The sequence below is a fragment of the Chlamydotis macqueenii genome, chromosome 13 (assembly GCF_036417535.1).
Source record: "Chlamydotis macqueenii isolate bChlMac1 chromosome 13, bChlMac1.mat, whole genome shotgun sequence".
Taxonomy (NCBI): Eukaryota; Metazoa; Chordata; class Aves; order Otidiformes; family Otididae; genus Chlamydotis; species Chlamydotis macqueenii.
This window is the reverse complement of record NC_141568.1, coordinates 8,657,987-8,674,260: the sequence shown is the minus strand read 5'-3', so window position 1 is coordinate 8,674,260 and position 16,274 is coordinate 8,657,987.

The following is a 16,274-nucleotide window of genomic DNA, read 5'->3' as shown; positions in this document are numbered from 1 at the left end:
CGCTCAGTGTAATTCAAGAGGGTCCACAGTGTCCTTTCAGAATCATCACTGCTTCTGGTTTAAATCATTCAGAGGCTAGCAGTCAGAAGAAATACATGGCAACAGAATAGATTTCTAATCTCATGGGAGTAAGACTCTGAATCTCCAGCACACATTTCTCTCTGAAATTTCTTGTTAAGCAATTACATAAGCAATGCCATTGTTGTTGTCTAATTAACAATTCATTCTTGAATTCCCAGAATTAAAAAGATTCACTTGTCAAGATACTGCACAGTCAGAAGGATTAAAGGTTCCTCGGTCAGCCGGAAGTTTAAAAAAGACAGTTCTACTCAGGGATACGAACCAAATACTTATTTTCAGCACCTTAGTCTTTCAGAAGTAGGTCTCATTATTTAGGGTAGCTTAAGGATGAAGTTGAAATTTGCTTTCAAACCAGAAGCAGTATATAACCTCTTTTCTGAGGTGACACTGGGTACTTGGGTTTGGATTCATTAGTGCAGTTGCTAAAGACAGCAATGGCACGCAGTGGGATGTTCTTCTGCCTGGTCTGATTTCATGCATACTTTCACAGAATCATTTAGGTTGGAAAAGACTCTTAAGATCATAAAGTCTAACCATAAACCTAACACTGCTAACTCTACCACAAAACCATGTTCCTATGCACCATATCTACATATCTTTTAAACACCTTGCAAGGACAGTGACTCAACCACTTCCCCGGGCAGCCTGTTCCAGTGCTTGATAACCCTTTCAGTAAATATGTTTTTCCTAATATCCAATCTAAAGCTCCCCTGGCACTAATCTTTGGATTGAAAAAGCTTGTAATGTCTTCAAAGATTTATCTCAGTCTTTTACAAGTCAATGCAAATTAATAACAATGAAAAATGCCTGGTAACCCCAGACATCTTCAATAAAAAAACTTGCTCCAATGAACTTTGAATTAATTTAAATGGTGGCCAGGATTTCACCTCTGACTGCAAGGTGCATTTCAATTTACTATGATGTCCTGTCATTAGAAATGACAATATTCTGGCTTTTCAGCTAAAAGTATGAATCAATTACACAATATTTCCTATTTTCCTACACTGTTTTTCAGCACTACAATATTGAATTAACTTTATTCATTAGTATGAACATGGAACATTTTTAGCCTTTCCGTACCAATATTTAAGGGCATATATATGCAGAAAAGCTTCAAGGAACTAAGAAATCAATATCATATAGGTAATAAACCCTCAGAAGAAAAAGTCTCTTGTCAGTTGTTCTCTACAAAGACAAAATCAGCCAAGGTGACAGACTAAGACAGCTTATAGAGTAAATAAGGTTGAACTTCTAGTTTTGTGCACTGATAACCAATGAAAATATAGGAAATGTTACAAGTAAGTCATAGGAAACATATACATAACTATGTTGGAAAACATTATTAGAGATAGTTGCTGCTAAAAGAAAAGGGGAACAAACTTTCCTTTAAACTAGAAATCGATATAGATATAGCTCAATATTTACGTACTAGGAGGAATCACAGTGTGCAATAGTTGATTTCATAAAAAATTCTAAAAATTTATTTCTAAATTAAGCTATTTATTTCTTAAATTTATTTGTGGCTTTTTTTTACATATTTTACTGGTATTTTGAACATATATACATATTTCAAAAATTACTTAAAATGCAAGTGTATTGAATCTTCATTTACAAAGTAATAATGTTTTGTAAAATAATACTTCTGTCTAACAAGATTTTGGAAACATATTTCAGCTTCAGTAAATCCAGAAGAGACAGAAGATCTCTACAATAAGACAAAGTATTGATTAGCTAGATTTCCTTTTTGGTAATAGACTGCTTTTATGTCACAGTAGGATAGCAAGACCTGCGTGGCAAAACGTGACATGAACAATCTTAAGGACATATGAAAAACTTCAAAACTGTGAAAACACATAACTAAGCCACTCTTGTCTCTCATCCATCTATGTTTTAAAAAAGGATTCTTGTGTATTTACAGTGTCTGCTATTGTGAGAACAGAGGGTAATTTCCCTGTTTGAATGTTGACTGAAAAAATACAAATATACATATGCATGAGTAGAATAGAATAAATAGCCAATCTAAAATATATATATATATATATATACACACACCATATTTTTTTTCTCTTAAAAAAAAAATCTTATCAACACGTAAAAATATCCAACAGAGGGGTGGGATGGAGCCAGAATATTCTTGGTGATGCCCAATGACAGAACAATAGGCAGTGACACAAACTGAGAGGCAGGAAATACCACCTAAACATGAGGAAAAATGTTTTTACTGCGAGGACAGTCAAACCCTGGAATATTTTTCCCAGTGAAGTTGCGGAGTTTCCGTCTTTATAGATCTTAAAAATCCAACTGGACACAGCCCTGAACAGCACAGGGGGTTGGACTAGACAATCTCCAAAGCTCCCTTCCAACCTGAACTAATCTGTGATTTTTTGCTTCAACTGCATTTTCACCTTCAATGAAACAGAAGTATTCTTTGCCGACTACAGAACACACATGAAATGAAATAGACCCACGCATATCCACTGACCACCCATGTACTTAGTCTCCAATACACTGACTAGTCCGGGGAAACATGTAACCCAATAGCAGCTCCAGGAAACTGTTATAGACCAAAACCAGTGAAAAGCTCTTTGCATCTAAATAGAGACAACAATGAATGCTCTACTGAAATGGCTTTCTGAGAAAAAAGTTCCTTCAAAACACTAAAAATCAAACAAAAAAAAACCCCCAATAATTTATCAGAATAATATGTATATTCTATGTTATTTTATTCACAAGCAGTTTAATTGAAATAAGAATAATATAAAAAAATTTATGATCATGTTATCACTGATTCTAGAGTGCTGTCATCTGTGGATTCTCCAGAAATATCTTTCTCACAATGCAATACAGATATAGATCATCTTTTGCAAACTCATAAATGGAAAGTTAAACAATTATGTCAATTTGGAATATTTTTCCTTCTACAGTGAAGCATGGTCTTTAATGGGAAAGCCCATTGTGCCTCTGCAACATTCTGCTTTTATTCCATAAGCAGAAAGATTCATCTAAAGAAGAGTAAGCAGCTGAACTTTCTAATGCCAAGCAGATAGAGCTGGAGCTGCATGCAGAAATATGGGCACACATTTGGAGTGTAAATTGATTTTTTAAAGGGAATGTTCTCTAAATGTTTGGCATTTCTTTTCTTGTTCTGTCCTTTCACTTGTGTGAAATATTGGTGGGACTTCATGTTCCATGAAAATAGAAATATATAGCAAGAGTTCTCAGAAAAACAGGATTTTAAATACATGCAAATGTAATTATGTCCCGTTCCAAATACCAAATGCAATATAAAGAGCTTTTAGTGGAGGTAGAAATCAGTTCTTCTAGGTTGCCTTTCTTGGATAATTTAGATAACGACATGGATTCTTTTGTATAAAATACTGAGACCCATGCTGTGCTGCAGCCTCAGGCTCTCTATAACACGGTCTTGTATTAAAATTGTATGTAGTACAGATCTAGAATTATCACTTTTATTTCATTAAATCCTCCATTTTCAGCTTGTCTAGCTGTTGGCAAGGGCTTTTGGGTTGCTTTGTTCTTTTTTTTTTGTTTCCAGATAAGATTATACCTGAAAATAGAATCTGGAAGCCTTTAAATAAGTTTTCATTCTCTAGTGCCTAGAGACATTTTTTTTTTCCTGATTTGTTAAAGACCTATGTACTTGAAAGAAATGATCAAATAAATAAATAGGATAAAAAAATCCCTGCTATTGCATTTATGTCTATTTATCTATAACATCTTCACTGTTTTTTTCAATGTTGGTAACAATATTACTGAAGTAAAGTAGCAAATGAAATATTAATATAACAGCTGAGATGTTTCCAGTACTGCACTGCATATCCTAATTATTTTAAATATTAGCAGATTTTAATGAAATAGTACATAAAATACATATAGAGGGTTAGACTGCAAAGTAGGAATATGAAGCACTGAAGTACACATCTGCTGAAGCAGACAAAACCCAGCAGAGTTAAAGGATTACAGGACATGACAGTGCAATCACAATCATATCTTCTCACACTCAAAGAGCAAAAGGCAGCAATCCAGATGTATTTATCATGAGGTAGCAAATGTTTTGGTGCACAGAGTACATCTCATAAACAACAGAAACTCCAAATCCACCCGAATCAAATCAACAGCCTGTTCTGTTTGGATGAATTTGCAAACATCAGGGAATGTTTCTCAGAAGACACAGAATGGTGACAGTAACAGGCATTTCTTACATGGTGCACTTACTCAGTAGCTCTCAACGCACTTCAAAGAATACAAATATCAGAATCACAATTTTATTACTGGTAAAGTGCAGTCAGAGAGAAGCAGTGATTTTCATAACACTGTTGAGCAATCTGGGGCACAAACAGGAAAAAAAACCTTAAGTCTTACTCATCCTGACACACTGCTTCTGTTCTCATAGGTGAATCTATTCTTTAAAACCAGCATGCTACAAAGAAAATAAAGTGTGCATTTATTGAAATAGAACAACAATCTGTCTTTACTCATGTGTGATGTATCCCAATGTAATGTTTCAGCCAAAATACCATCAAGGATCTTAAATACTAAGAAAGTTCAAATAAGCTAAGAAAAAATACAGCAGTAAATGTAACTACTTAGGCAGTCTGTCAAGATTAGGAGAACTATTATGTCTGCGATTGGAACAGTTTCCTAAATTTACTCTGTAACTTTCTCTAAAGCCATCTTTAGATTATTTGCATATGGATAAATTAAATTATTGCAAATGTGTACCAAATATTAAATACATTTATATGAAGATTTCATCTGGAATTACATGTCTCTATCACATCCAGATTCATACTGTTTCAAGTACACCAATGAATAATGCAAAACAACAGCCAGCGTAATCCACAGGGTTATCCTCATGAAAGGTTTTTTAAATGCTAACTGATCTCAGACATTCAGAAACTTTCAGTGTCTTTAGATGCTGATATTTTTGTCAGACAATATCTGCAAATCCCTTGCCGGAGTTCCAAGGTGAAATTGCTTAGCACTAGGGATTTGTAAAGGAAGCCTCAAACCACTTGAAACACACCTGATTTCAGATCTCATTTTATAACCCAAATCAGAAGTGAAGTTCTTGAACCCTCTACTGAACACCAGCCTCACATGAAACTTTTTTTCCCTCGCATAAAGTAGAGGGAAAGTTTCATTTGAAATTAATTCTGCAATGTCATTAAATCTAGAACGTAAAACTATGCATTGTACAAGCCTAGAAGTATCGCTAAAAAAGAAATACTGAAAGCACTTAAATACCAATATTCAAATCATATTTATGCTTTATTATTTCGTATTCAAAAAAGATGCATCCAAACCATTAAAGTTACAGAAGTAATGTGTATTGTATTGTGGACATATATATGTCTGAAATTACGTGCATACATATGTGAATGCACATGCACACATAGATTACAGGTTGTTAGGACTTTCACATATGAGGTGTTAGGAAAGTTTCAGCTCTTCAGTTTATAAAAAAACAAAATCAGACGACAGTTGTAAACATATATAAAACAAGTTATATAATGTATAACTGGTGTGTTTTTTCTAATTTTTTTTCTTATTCTTTCTTTTAGTCTTATATCTCTTATTTTTCTAGTCATAGGTAATATCAATATTATCAGTCATACAGGCATTATATTCTTTAAACCATTGTACTTCAGCAGAAATGCATTGTAGATTCAATTGAAAATAGATTAATTGTACATTTTATAAAATACTTCTAAGTTTAAGAGAGTTCAAGTTTTGTAGCATATTGGAGTATTATTATTTTACTAGAGAAAATAAACAAGGCTAGAAAAATACTCTCAAACTCATACTGATGGACTCATACCTCAGTCTCAGGCTGCCTACAGAGGGTTTTAATGGAAGAGTCTCTATAGATAGATTATTTATTGTGGATTAATAAATCATTTAGGGTTACACATTGTGGTGTCACTTGTTTGATTTAGCAAATTCAATATGACGTTTTTTATGTTGAGTGAAGTAGAACTTTACCAAATAAGACCTACCCCAAACTGCAAAATCCCTAAAATTAACTAGCTTTACAAACAATGTTTGGCTTAGTTAGATGAATTGAACTGAAGAGATTTCAGCAAAACTCTGTAAGGCTCCAAAGAATCAAATAAGTAAGAGAAAAACTCAGAGTTTTTTTCTAATCTAACAGAGTTCACAGTCAAAAGTGAGGTTGCAGGTAAGATGGATCTCAGTTGATCTCATCTGAGATGGTCATCATGACTGAAAACACCTTATTTCTACCTCCTCCTCTTCAAGCAATACAATATTGATGAACTTTGTACCAAGACACCTGGATGGTGTAAGTGATAACACTAAAAGAACCCAGTTGGTAATACGTGACTCTGGACTCAGAGGTACTAACCAAATCAATCAACAAATCAATGCAGCCCGCAAGCACTGCAGCAAGATGAGTTAGTTCTCTAATTCCCTGATCTTCTATTTAGTTGACAGTGGCTTCTCCCTCTTGCTTTCACTGTTTTAATTTTATTCTTTTATTTACAAATTAACACCTCTCATCTACGTGTGAAGCAAAAAAAGAATACACATGATGCTATTAAAAAAAAATCACAAATGACAGTAGCTCACAGATGAGATTAGAGCTGTTGTTATGTGTTGTCTGGAGAAGAAAGCAACATAAGTGAGAGGGTTAGGTGGCACAGCAGTAGGGCTGCCACTGGGTTTGCAACTAATTAAGAGCTGTGAAATGAAGTGATTCTGCAAACACAGATGGAATACAGGGAAGGATATGAGTGATTGTTTAGGGAAAAAAAAAAAAAAAGTACTTGAAAGCAGCTCAGGTAGTTTTGTGAAAGCTCAGTTCAAGCTGATAGGCCAGAGGAAAAGCAAGTATATATTAACCACTTATTATAGTCTGAGGGAGATTTCAGAGTGAACTAGGCTGGAGATGTCTGTCCTTTTCTGACTACGAATATGAAGAGAATACTGTCCCCCAGCTACTTGTTACAGTCTCCCTGCTGGAATTTACTGCATCCACATGACTGGGAGCTGAACTCCTTGCTTAATCACTCCTTGACACACTGTTTTAATAAACTCACTCCAATAAGACCGATTTGAATTAGTAAGCGACCACAAAAGCAGCTCAGACAGCCTATTTAAGATACCAGCGTCCTCGGGTAGGAGCACAACGATGAGCAATCCATTTATCCTTATTTTAAAAAGCATAACAAAAAAAAAATCCTTAACTACGGGAAGATAACTGAAAGTTATTGTATTTTTTCCTGAAGACGGCAAAATGAAAACAAAATAGTTTTGGTAGTAGTAGGGTAGTTTTTAATTAAATATTGCATATTACTGAGCAGTTGATGCTATGTTCCCTTTATTTTATTCTAACCTTTTGACACTTGAAGATTGTAACTTAAAAATAGTTTGGGTTTTTTTTTCTGAATTCCAGTACCTTTTAATTTCTTGAATTCTATATTTGTTTTCATATTGAATTACATAGCTACATGTCAGGCCTGGAAAACATTACATAAAATGCCGAGATATATATAGAGGGGAAGTATTTACTGGGTTTTTTTAAAATTCCTAGATGTGTCTAGGAAACTTATTAATGTAAATATTCCTATTAATGCTAATATTCCTCTTTTCTGCCTACACTTCAACTCAGACATCACAACATGATAAGTGTTGCATTCTTTTCACCATTTAGGATACATCAGTACACTGTAGCTCTGCTGTACTTACCTTCACCTTATTTTCTTCATATTTTTGATACACTGTTACTTGGTTTCCCATTCTTACACTGTGCTAATCATTTTTTTGTACTATGTCTACTCTTTATCAGATGAGAACTTCAAAAAATCTAAGTAAATCCTCCCTCTGTACTTGGTAAAATACAAATTTCACTGCACGGAAGACTATTTTATTGACTGCTTTGCAACCAACTTAATCAAAATCCTTTCTTCTACAAATTTTTTTGGCTGCAGAAGTTGTTTCATTTTATTTAGAATTACCATCTCAGATGCTCTTTCCACAGAATTCTAATGTTTTCATTTTATGAAGAGTTTAGTCCTAATATGTAGGATTATCAAATCAAATCAAGTTGATGTCTCAGGATAAGAGAGTATTGCCATAAAATCTTCATGAAAGTTCAGAAATTACCTGGCACTGTTTTCAAATGATAGAAACAGATTGAACAATCTAAAAACAAATGTCAAACAGAAATGAAGAAAGAATGTACAATATAGAATGACACATGACACACGCAGTGAAAGACGAAATTAAACTCAGAGGAGAATAACCTAAATTTGTAATAAATATGCAGGAAGGATATTTTGGAAACACTACAGATGATCTCTGAAAATGCCAGCTCAATAGTTAGCACCTGTCAAGAAGGTTTACAAAATATAGCAGAAGGGAGTGTGGGCAACAGGCATGATGAAACGAACCCATAAAATAATAATGCCAAAATACTCAATTGTTGTAATATGGACTCCTGATAACTCCCACCACTCACACCAGTTGTGTGAAGACATATACAGCAGGGAGAAAAGAAGCTTTGGAGTATAAATACTATTGTTTCAAAAACAGGGATTCTGTTCCCCTTCATATCTGTGGAACTCTATGTTGCAAAATGGTAACCCCAGCATTTGAAAACTACATGAAGCTGTATTTATGCTACTTCAAAAAAGGATAGATAGATAGGTAGAACTAGAAATGACACAAAGAAGGACAACAAGAATCATAAGAGCTATAGTACGGCTTTCACACAAGATGGGATGAGTTGCATTAAGCCCCTTCAGTTTGGAAAATAAAATACTAAAAGAGAATAAGATAGTGGTCTATAAAGAATGAATGATACATAAAAATCTTAAGATTATTTAAAATCTCTTACACTATATGAACTAGAAATCAACCAATAAAATGAGCTAGTACAATTTTTAAAGAACAGAGTTTTGGATTTTTTTTCCCAAATATATGTAAGTCTGGAGCATTGTGTCACACGAAGTCACAGAGACCAATATAAATGGACAGAAGAAGGTGTTAGATAAAATATATATACACTGATGGTTAATGTACAGCTGCTAACTGTGTCCATTAATTGACAATTTTTAGAATCTGGGCTGTTGTACAACAGAAATGAACAATTTATACTTGTTCCATGTATTTCACTCTTTCCTTCTGTACAGCCTCCTCTGTTGGCATGTCCCTTCTTTAGTTCTCAGGAGATTGCTCCTCCTTTCAATTGTCTTTATATAGCTGATGGCCAATGTAGGCCTCTTGACTGAATTTTAAAAACATCCTTCTCATGTTTATATATATAGAAACTACCAAAATATCAAAGATTTGAATTGTAATTTTGCAAGCAAAAGTACTTGTTTTTCTTTTTAAATGAACATGTAGCAGCAGTACCATACATAACAGTTTACTGTCTGTGAAGAAAAGACTTACAGCTCCATGAGCAGCAACAGATAGGCCACTAAATACAGTTGTATTGCAGCAACATGTCTCATGAGGAGTCACACAAGTAAATATATTCATCAGAGTAAGAAATCTAGAGAAGTCATATTTTAGTTGAGTGTAAGATCTAGACTTTAAAAAGATACAAAAATCATTTGATTCTTCTGCCAGAAAAAGCAGAGACATGCAAACAGTTCCAATAGCGATGGCAAACTCAACCTTGATACCTGTTTATCTAACAGTCTGGAAGTAACACTGATGCTAATGTAAGCATATAAGCATCACTCATTACAGCAAATACATGTGTCTGACCTCCTGTGTCTGTCAGTGTTAGTTCACTACTTTACAAGGTTTCATATCAGTAAGTTCACTGAAGCAGATGAACAGAGTGAGCAAGAAAACGCAGGGATATTTTTCTACGTAATGGAAAGCCTAAGTACAAGACTACGTCTGGAGAAAAATATGTACTGCAATTTCCTACCAGCTGGAGGTGAAAAATAAAATACTCAGCTTGTCACAGCTAACTTAGCTGTTAATTTTACTATTATCATTATTCCTTTTTTATTGCAACAGCACCTAGATGATCAATCTGGGAGTTGAGGGTCCCACTGTGGTATGAATTGATCACATAGAAGGCAAATACAGCCTCTTCCCCAAACCATTTATCTGCAGAGGTCTACAGAGAATTTACATACAGCTTGTTTTTAAAGTACAGTAGATTTTAGTGTAGAATTTAGCATGAGTAAACATGGTATGTTATACTAAAATAAAGACCTATACACAATATACATTTGTATCCAACTTCCTTGAACTACACAAAACAGTACCTGTCTGTTCTGGTCAGCTACAATGACTAAGACGCAGGTCGCCAGACCAATATGAAAACTATCTCCATTTTGTTTACATGTAATGTGTTGTTAGACATTTAGTCAGGAAAACTGCATGCATTTAGTAAATAGTAGGTCTCACTACTATTTAATAAAATAAGTGGCATTAGCAACCTGCTCTCTCTTCAAGCAACCTCTTACTAGATTCCAGCAGCAAGGCTTTTTCTCTGAGATTTTGTTTATCTTGCTGGCATTTACCCTCGTTATGAAGAATCTTGTCTTTTTGAAGAAAGATTCCAAATACCCAGTTGCCATTTCTAGAAACACCAGTGAACACTAGAGTCTTAGCACTTGTTAACAGGATCTGCCCGTACGAGGGGAGATCCCTTAATGAATTAATGGAACAGTTTCTTTAATTCAAGTAAAACTCTTAGTAAAATTATAGTTTTGGCTAGAGAATCTACTGGTTCTCAGTATCTCAGTTCTACAGTGCAAACCAGGGGAAAAGCTGAACCAAAATCATCAATGTGCTCACCTAGTGCTGGGCAGGTAGAGAACTAATACGGTCTCTCACCTGAACAGAGAACAACTTCACAGATGCCTTAACCGATTCGTGTTTGTAAATAACCATTATGACACCTGCAAATCTGCTTAAACACCACATCCCTGGTCTAAGTCCCTTACTGTAGGCTGTAAATAATGCAGTATTTGCAATGGAGCACAGTGTGCGTTATGTTAAGAAATTAAATGCTAAATTATTAATTATGTTCAGGCTATTATAAAGCAGACTAAGGTTTTACTAAAATCCTATCTCAAACAATGATGAGTACCAGATGCTTCAGAGAACAAATCATGAAACACTAAGACTTATAAAAATCTGCTTCTCGGCTCCAAAAATTCTTTTCAATAGTGACTTTCATATGTTAATTACATCCTGCTTAAAATTGTATAGTGCAGCTCATACATACTGCTGCAAGGTTTGCTGTGACTGCCTCTACAATTTTTGACTTATTTTTCACTGTAGAGTCCTGCAGCATGCACAGTTTATGATAACATCTCCTCCTCTAGGTGTTCACCCAGACATTGCCATTCATTGCTACTTCTCACAGTGACACTACTAAGAATTACTTTTTATTAAAGTGCAGGAGTTGAACTGTAGAACAACGACAAAGTAATACTTTGTACAAGTGAAATTAACTATTGTAAGGTTTTAGTTTTCAGCTCTTACAGAAATATGAAACTGGTATATGAAGACAAGCTGGATCACTCTGATTTAGCTTACAGTAGCATACACTGTAAGTGCAAAACACCACAGCTCTCAGGGTGTTGTCATGATTGTCCTGGTTTCAGCTGGGATAGAGTTAATTTGCTTCCTAGTAGCTGGTACAGTGCTGTGTTTTGGATTTAGTATGAGAATAATTTTGAAAACATACTGGTATTTTAGTTGTTAAGTAATGCTTACACTAAGTCAAGGACTCTTAGGCTTTTCATGCCATGTCAGTAGAGAGCTGGAGGTATATAAGCAGCTGGGAAGGGGCACAGCCAAGAAAGCTGAACCAAACTAGCCAAAGGGATATTCCATACCATAAGACATCACACTTACCATATAAACAGGGGGGAGTTGGCTGTGAGGTAGTGATCACTGCTGGGGACAGACTGGGCATCGCTTGGTGGGTGGTGAGTAGTTGCATCACTTGGGTATTTTTTTATTTTTTTATCTCTCTTTTTGTTGTTTTCCTTTTCATTATTATTATTATTATTACTATTATTATATTTGAATCATTAAATTTCTCTTACCTCAACCCATGAGTTTTCTTACTTTTATCCTTCTGATTCTCTCCACTATCCCACCAGTGATGGGCACGAGGGTGAGTGAACAGCTGCGTGGTGCTGAGTTACTGGCTGGGGTTAATGATCATGACAATGATAAAGTCTGAAAATATGGTATATATGAAAGTAAACTTCAAGAAGAGTAACAAAAATGCTAGCTGTTAAATGCCAAGATCTTTCAGCTGATTTGACAATTAGCATTGGCGTTTTTAAGTTTGTAACTTGCAGAATTTAAATTAATGAACGATACAGATATTTGAAATATGCCTCCTAGGACAGTAACATTAAAAGATAAATAACCACTGTTAGCATTCAATCTTCATCTGTTATAAAGTATCTGTCTTTTCCGTAAGACATTGGGAAACCAACACCTCTCGTAAAAAGCTAACTAAATTACATTCTATTGGCTCCTATTCTTTGCTCATGTAAAAGGCTGAGCTGCTTTTACAGATAATGCATTTACAAATCAATGTAACACAATGGCTATGCTGACAGCATTGCAGCAGACTATTTGAATAGCACCAGCTGTATCCAGGCAACATTAATATCCAAGTCAGAAAGACCACGTGAGAAATTTGTTTACCTTCAAGAGGAAGATGCACCTAAGTGCCCAAAGTTGTCATAAGAACAGAGTAAAAGAGAATAGCATTAGATTATCTTCAGTAAATGAAGTTCAAATGTAGTAATATGTGTTTAGTGAAAAAAAGAAAGGGATTTATGATTATTTAAAACCTGTGATATAAGCTATGATATATGCTACAATAAAGAATTTTTAGTTGACTGTATTACATAATGTACCAGCAAAAATAGCAAGAACAGCTGGACATTTTCAAGTACCAGTTTAAAGCACTGTTTTTCTTCCCTACCTTGATACATCTATGATCACTACATCATAAAAAAAAAAAGGATTTTTTTTTTAATACAAATTGATCTTTAAGAGAAATAATATTTAGGATATTGACAGTACTGAAATAATACAAAGCCACAGTATGGGGAAAAAATCCCACCCTGATATCTGTGCATTTATTATTTATACTCAGTTGCTTTAACTTTGTATTTGCCTTCATTGTCTTTTTGAGTTTGACAAAGCGAGAACTGAAAAAAATTCTCCCCTCTCTTCTGCAAGAAAAATATAGTCCCAGGAGAACTAGCTCTCTGGATCTACAAAGCTTTTACTAGGGCATAAAAAAAGTTTATGACAGAAGTTTGGCATCTGGACTCTCATCTGAGGAGCTGAATGGATAGAATTTGTTGTACATTATAAAAAAAAAACAAGTCCAGAGTAACTGCCAAAATTCATATTCAAGAACTTGTATGTCCACACAAAAATGTTTCTATTTAGGTGTTATTTCTCGAACAAGTTGTAAATAAAGCTTCATGAAGTATTTGCAAAGGTGTCTTCCCCTACATCAGTACTCATTTGAGACTGTAGCAGGAAAATTTCAACACTAAATAGAAATAGCTAGCAATAAACTCATTCCAATTCCTTTATGTATTGCAAGTTTATTTGCACTTTTACAAAATTTTCAGATATACCAACAATAACCTTTATGCCCATGTTGGTGTCCTATATAATATTCCTTTCATATATATATATATATATATATATGTTTTAAAAATGAGACATTTAGAGATAAAGAAAATCCAAGTGCTTCTGTTGGTGTTTTGGTTTTGTTTTGTTTTGGTTTTTTTTCTTATTCAATGATAAACATCAAGTGTTAAAGAAGTAACAGCTTTAGTCATAAAATATCCAACTGCACACTCAGACTAGAATGCAGCTTTTATGGTTCTGTTCCACTTTAAATTTACTATACTGTGTCTTAAAGGTATATTTTGGAAAACGTACGCATAAGCATTAGCTACAGTTATTTGTGATGCACATCAAATATTTAACAGATGCTTAAGCTGCAAGTTGCAGATGAAGTATCAGTAATATATTTGAGAACAAGAAATCACTTGGTCAGCAATCAAACAGCAAATACGAGCATCTCCTCAAAGATCAAGTATCCTTTGTTGAAAGTGAAAGTATACATAATCAAAGAAAACTTCTAAGATTTCCATCAATCTTATTTTTAAATATTTACTTCTGAAGAAATATGCAGTTACATCACATTTAGAAGCAATGCCTACAGGTAGGTACATTCTCAAGGTCTTTCACTATATATTTACAGAATACTTTATTTTATGCTTAGAGGCACAGGCACAGCTGTGTCTTTCTTTTAGAAAACAATATTTTGTTTGAAATGTCATTCTAGATTTTATAAATACTGAAGTTCTATTTTTACTAGGTCACAAAAAAGAGAAGATATTCATATAATCTGGAAGCAGATCTACTCCATATTCCTGTCTCCCCACTGTTAGACATGACTCTTCTAGTCCTTACTTAATTTTGCTGAGGCCAAACACTGCAGTTCTATTTCAGCCAAAGCTCCTGAAGTAAACCATTGTGTTTTGCTGCTGCAGAAAACTGTACTCTCTCCTTTAGAAACTTCGGGTGCTGCCGGAAAAGACAGTAAGCCAGAGGCGTACTCTGTTGAGCACCTCACAGGAAGAGTTGGAATGCTGACAGGATCTTTGCTTACTTCTTTGTTAATGTATCACCCCCACAAGTGATGCACTCTTACTTTGTTTAACTCAAATGGCAGCCTTATCACTTGGATTTGTGTAAAAGGAATTAGTACCTGAGATGTACTATCTCAGCTTTTAACATAAGGCAGCAAGAGACCTCTGCTTTTGCCAGGGCCATGTGGGAGGAGCTCACACCTCATAACAAGGTAGTAGTTTTTAGCTTAAGTTTCATACCCTTTTCATAGCTTCCCTATCTCATCTTTACTTTCTCAGTGAATCTTCATGTATAAAGATTCAGAAACTGTAGATTAAAACCAGAAAAATAGCACTGGCAGACTGTTCTAATGGAGTAAGGGGGTTTGACTCTGCCACGGACTGGCTCCACTCTTCACTAGTAGCCCATACTCAAAGTCCCTCTTTGTGACTCAGCTTTCCAGTGTGTAACATTTCTCTACCATGCAGAGCAGTGTGAGGCTTTGCAAAGCATTTGGGGATCACTGATTAAGAGGCACTAAAGGAGTGTTTTTCTCATCCTCTTCATATTCACCTTTTTTCTCCCTAACTCAGCTTGCTTTTACCACTTCAACCCTTATGCAGTAAAATACAGTTTGCCTTTTTCCTCTCTCAGATTAAGAACTTCTTTTAGAAGGATCTGAGAGATACTATCAGTCACCAGACAGAACTAGCCCATGGCATTTGGCTGAAGGAATGAGAAATTAGCTATAAAATACTGCACATATTGCTGTATTAATACTTGAATTGCAATATTTTAAAAAACCCAACTGTACTTTGTTTTTGTTCAGCTGAAGGAGATAAATTCTGATATTAAATTGCCTTAAGCATCATTGAACACAAAAATCTGCTAACAACCCACCTGTACCCACTCTGTAAGTATGTATCACTTCATTATTTACATGCTTTTTCACCTCTTTCTGCTCAAAATGGTTCAGTCAAGGACTTACTAATGAAAAAATTTAATTGGGAGGAAACAAGAAAAAGGATGTAGGTAATGAAATACCTAAAAAGAGTCTAAATGACTGGAAGTTTTGTTCTGAAGTATCTTCCCCCAAAAGAATATGATAATCCTGTAATGTCAAATTTCAAGAGAAGAATGAAAGAGGTAACTCCATTACAGGTCATTCCTTGTAGAAGAACATTTAGAAATTAATACAGAACTACTGAAAATTAAGTTTAGTATAGTGCAATTGAAAGTCATATGTGGCAGATGAAGCTAATCTGGAACAAACACTATTTGTACAGTGTTACACTCTGGCACCAGCAGAATCATAGAGAGTGAGGTTTAGCAGTAGTCAAGCGCAAAATTTCCTGTGATGACAAAAGGTGGGTGTCAGAATTATAATCCAGGAATCTTAAAAGGCTGAATGGCAGAGCAAAGAATGGATGCAGGAAGAACACGGAGAAGAAATAACATGGAAGTAGACTTTTTGAACATGGTTTGAGTGGTACCTTTCGGGGCAACATCTCTGAACAGTCCTCCCAATAAGATGTTTAAGAAATATGGAA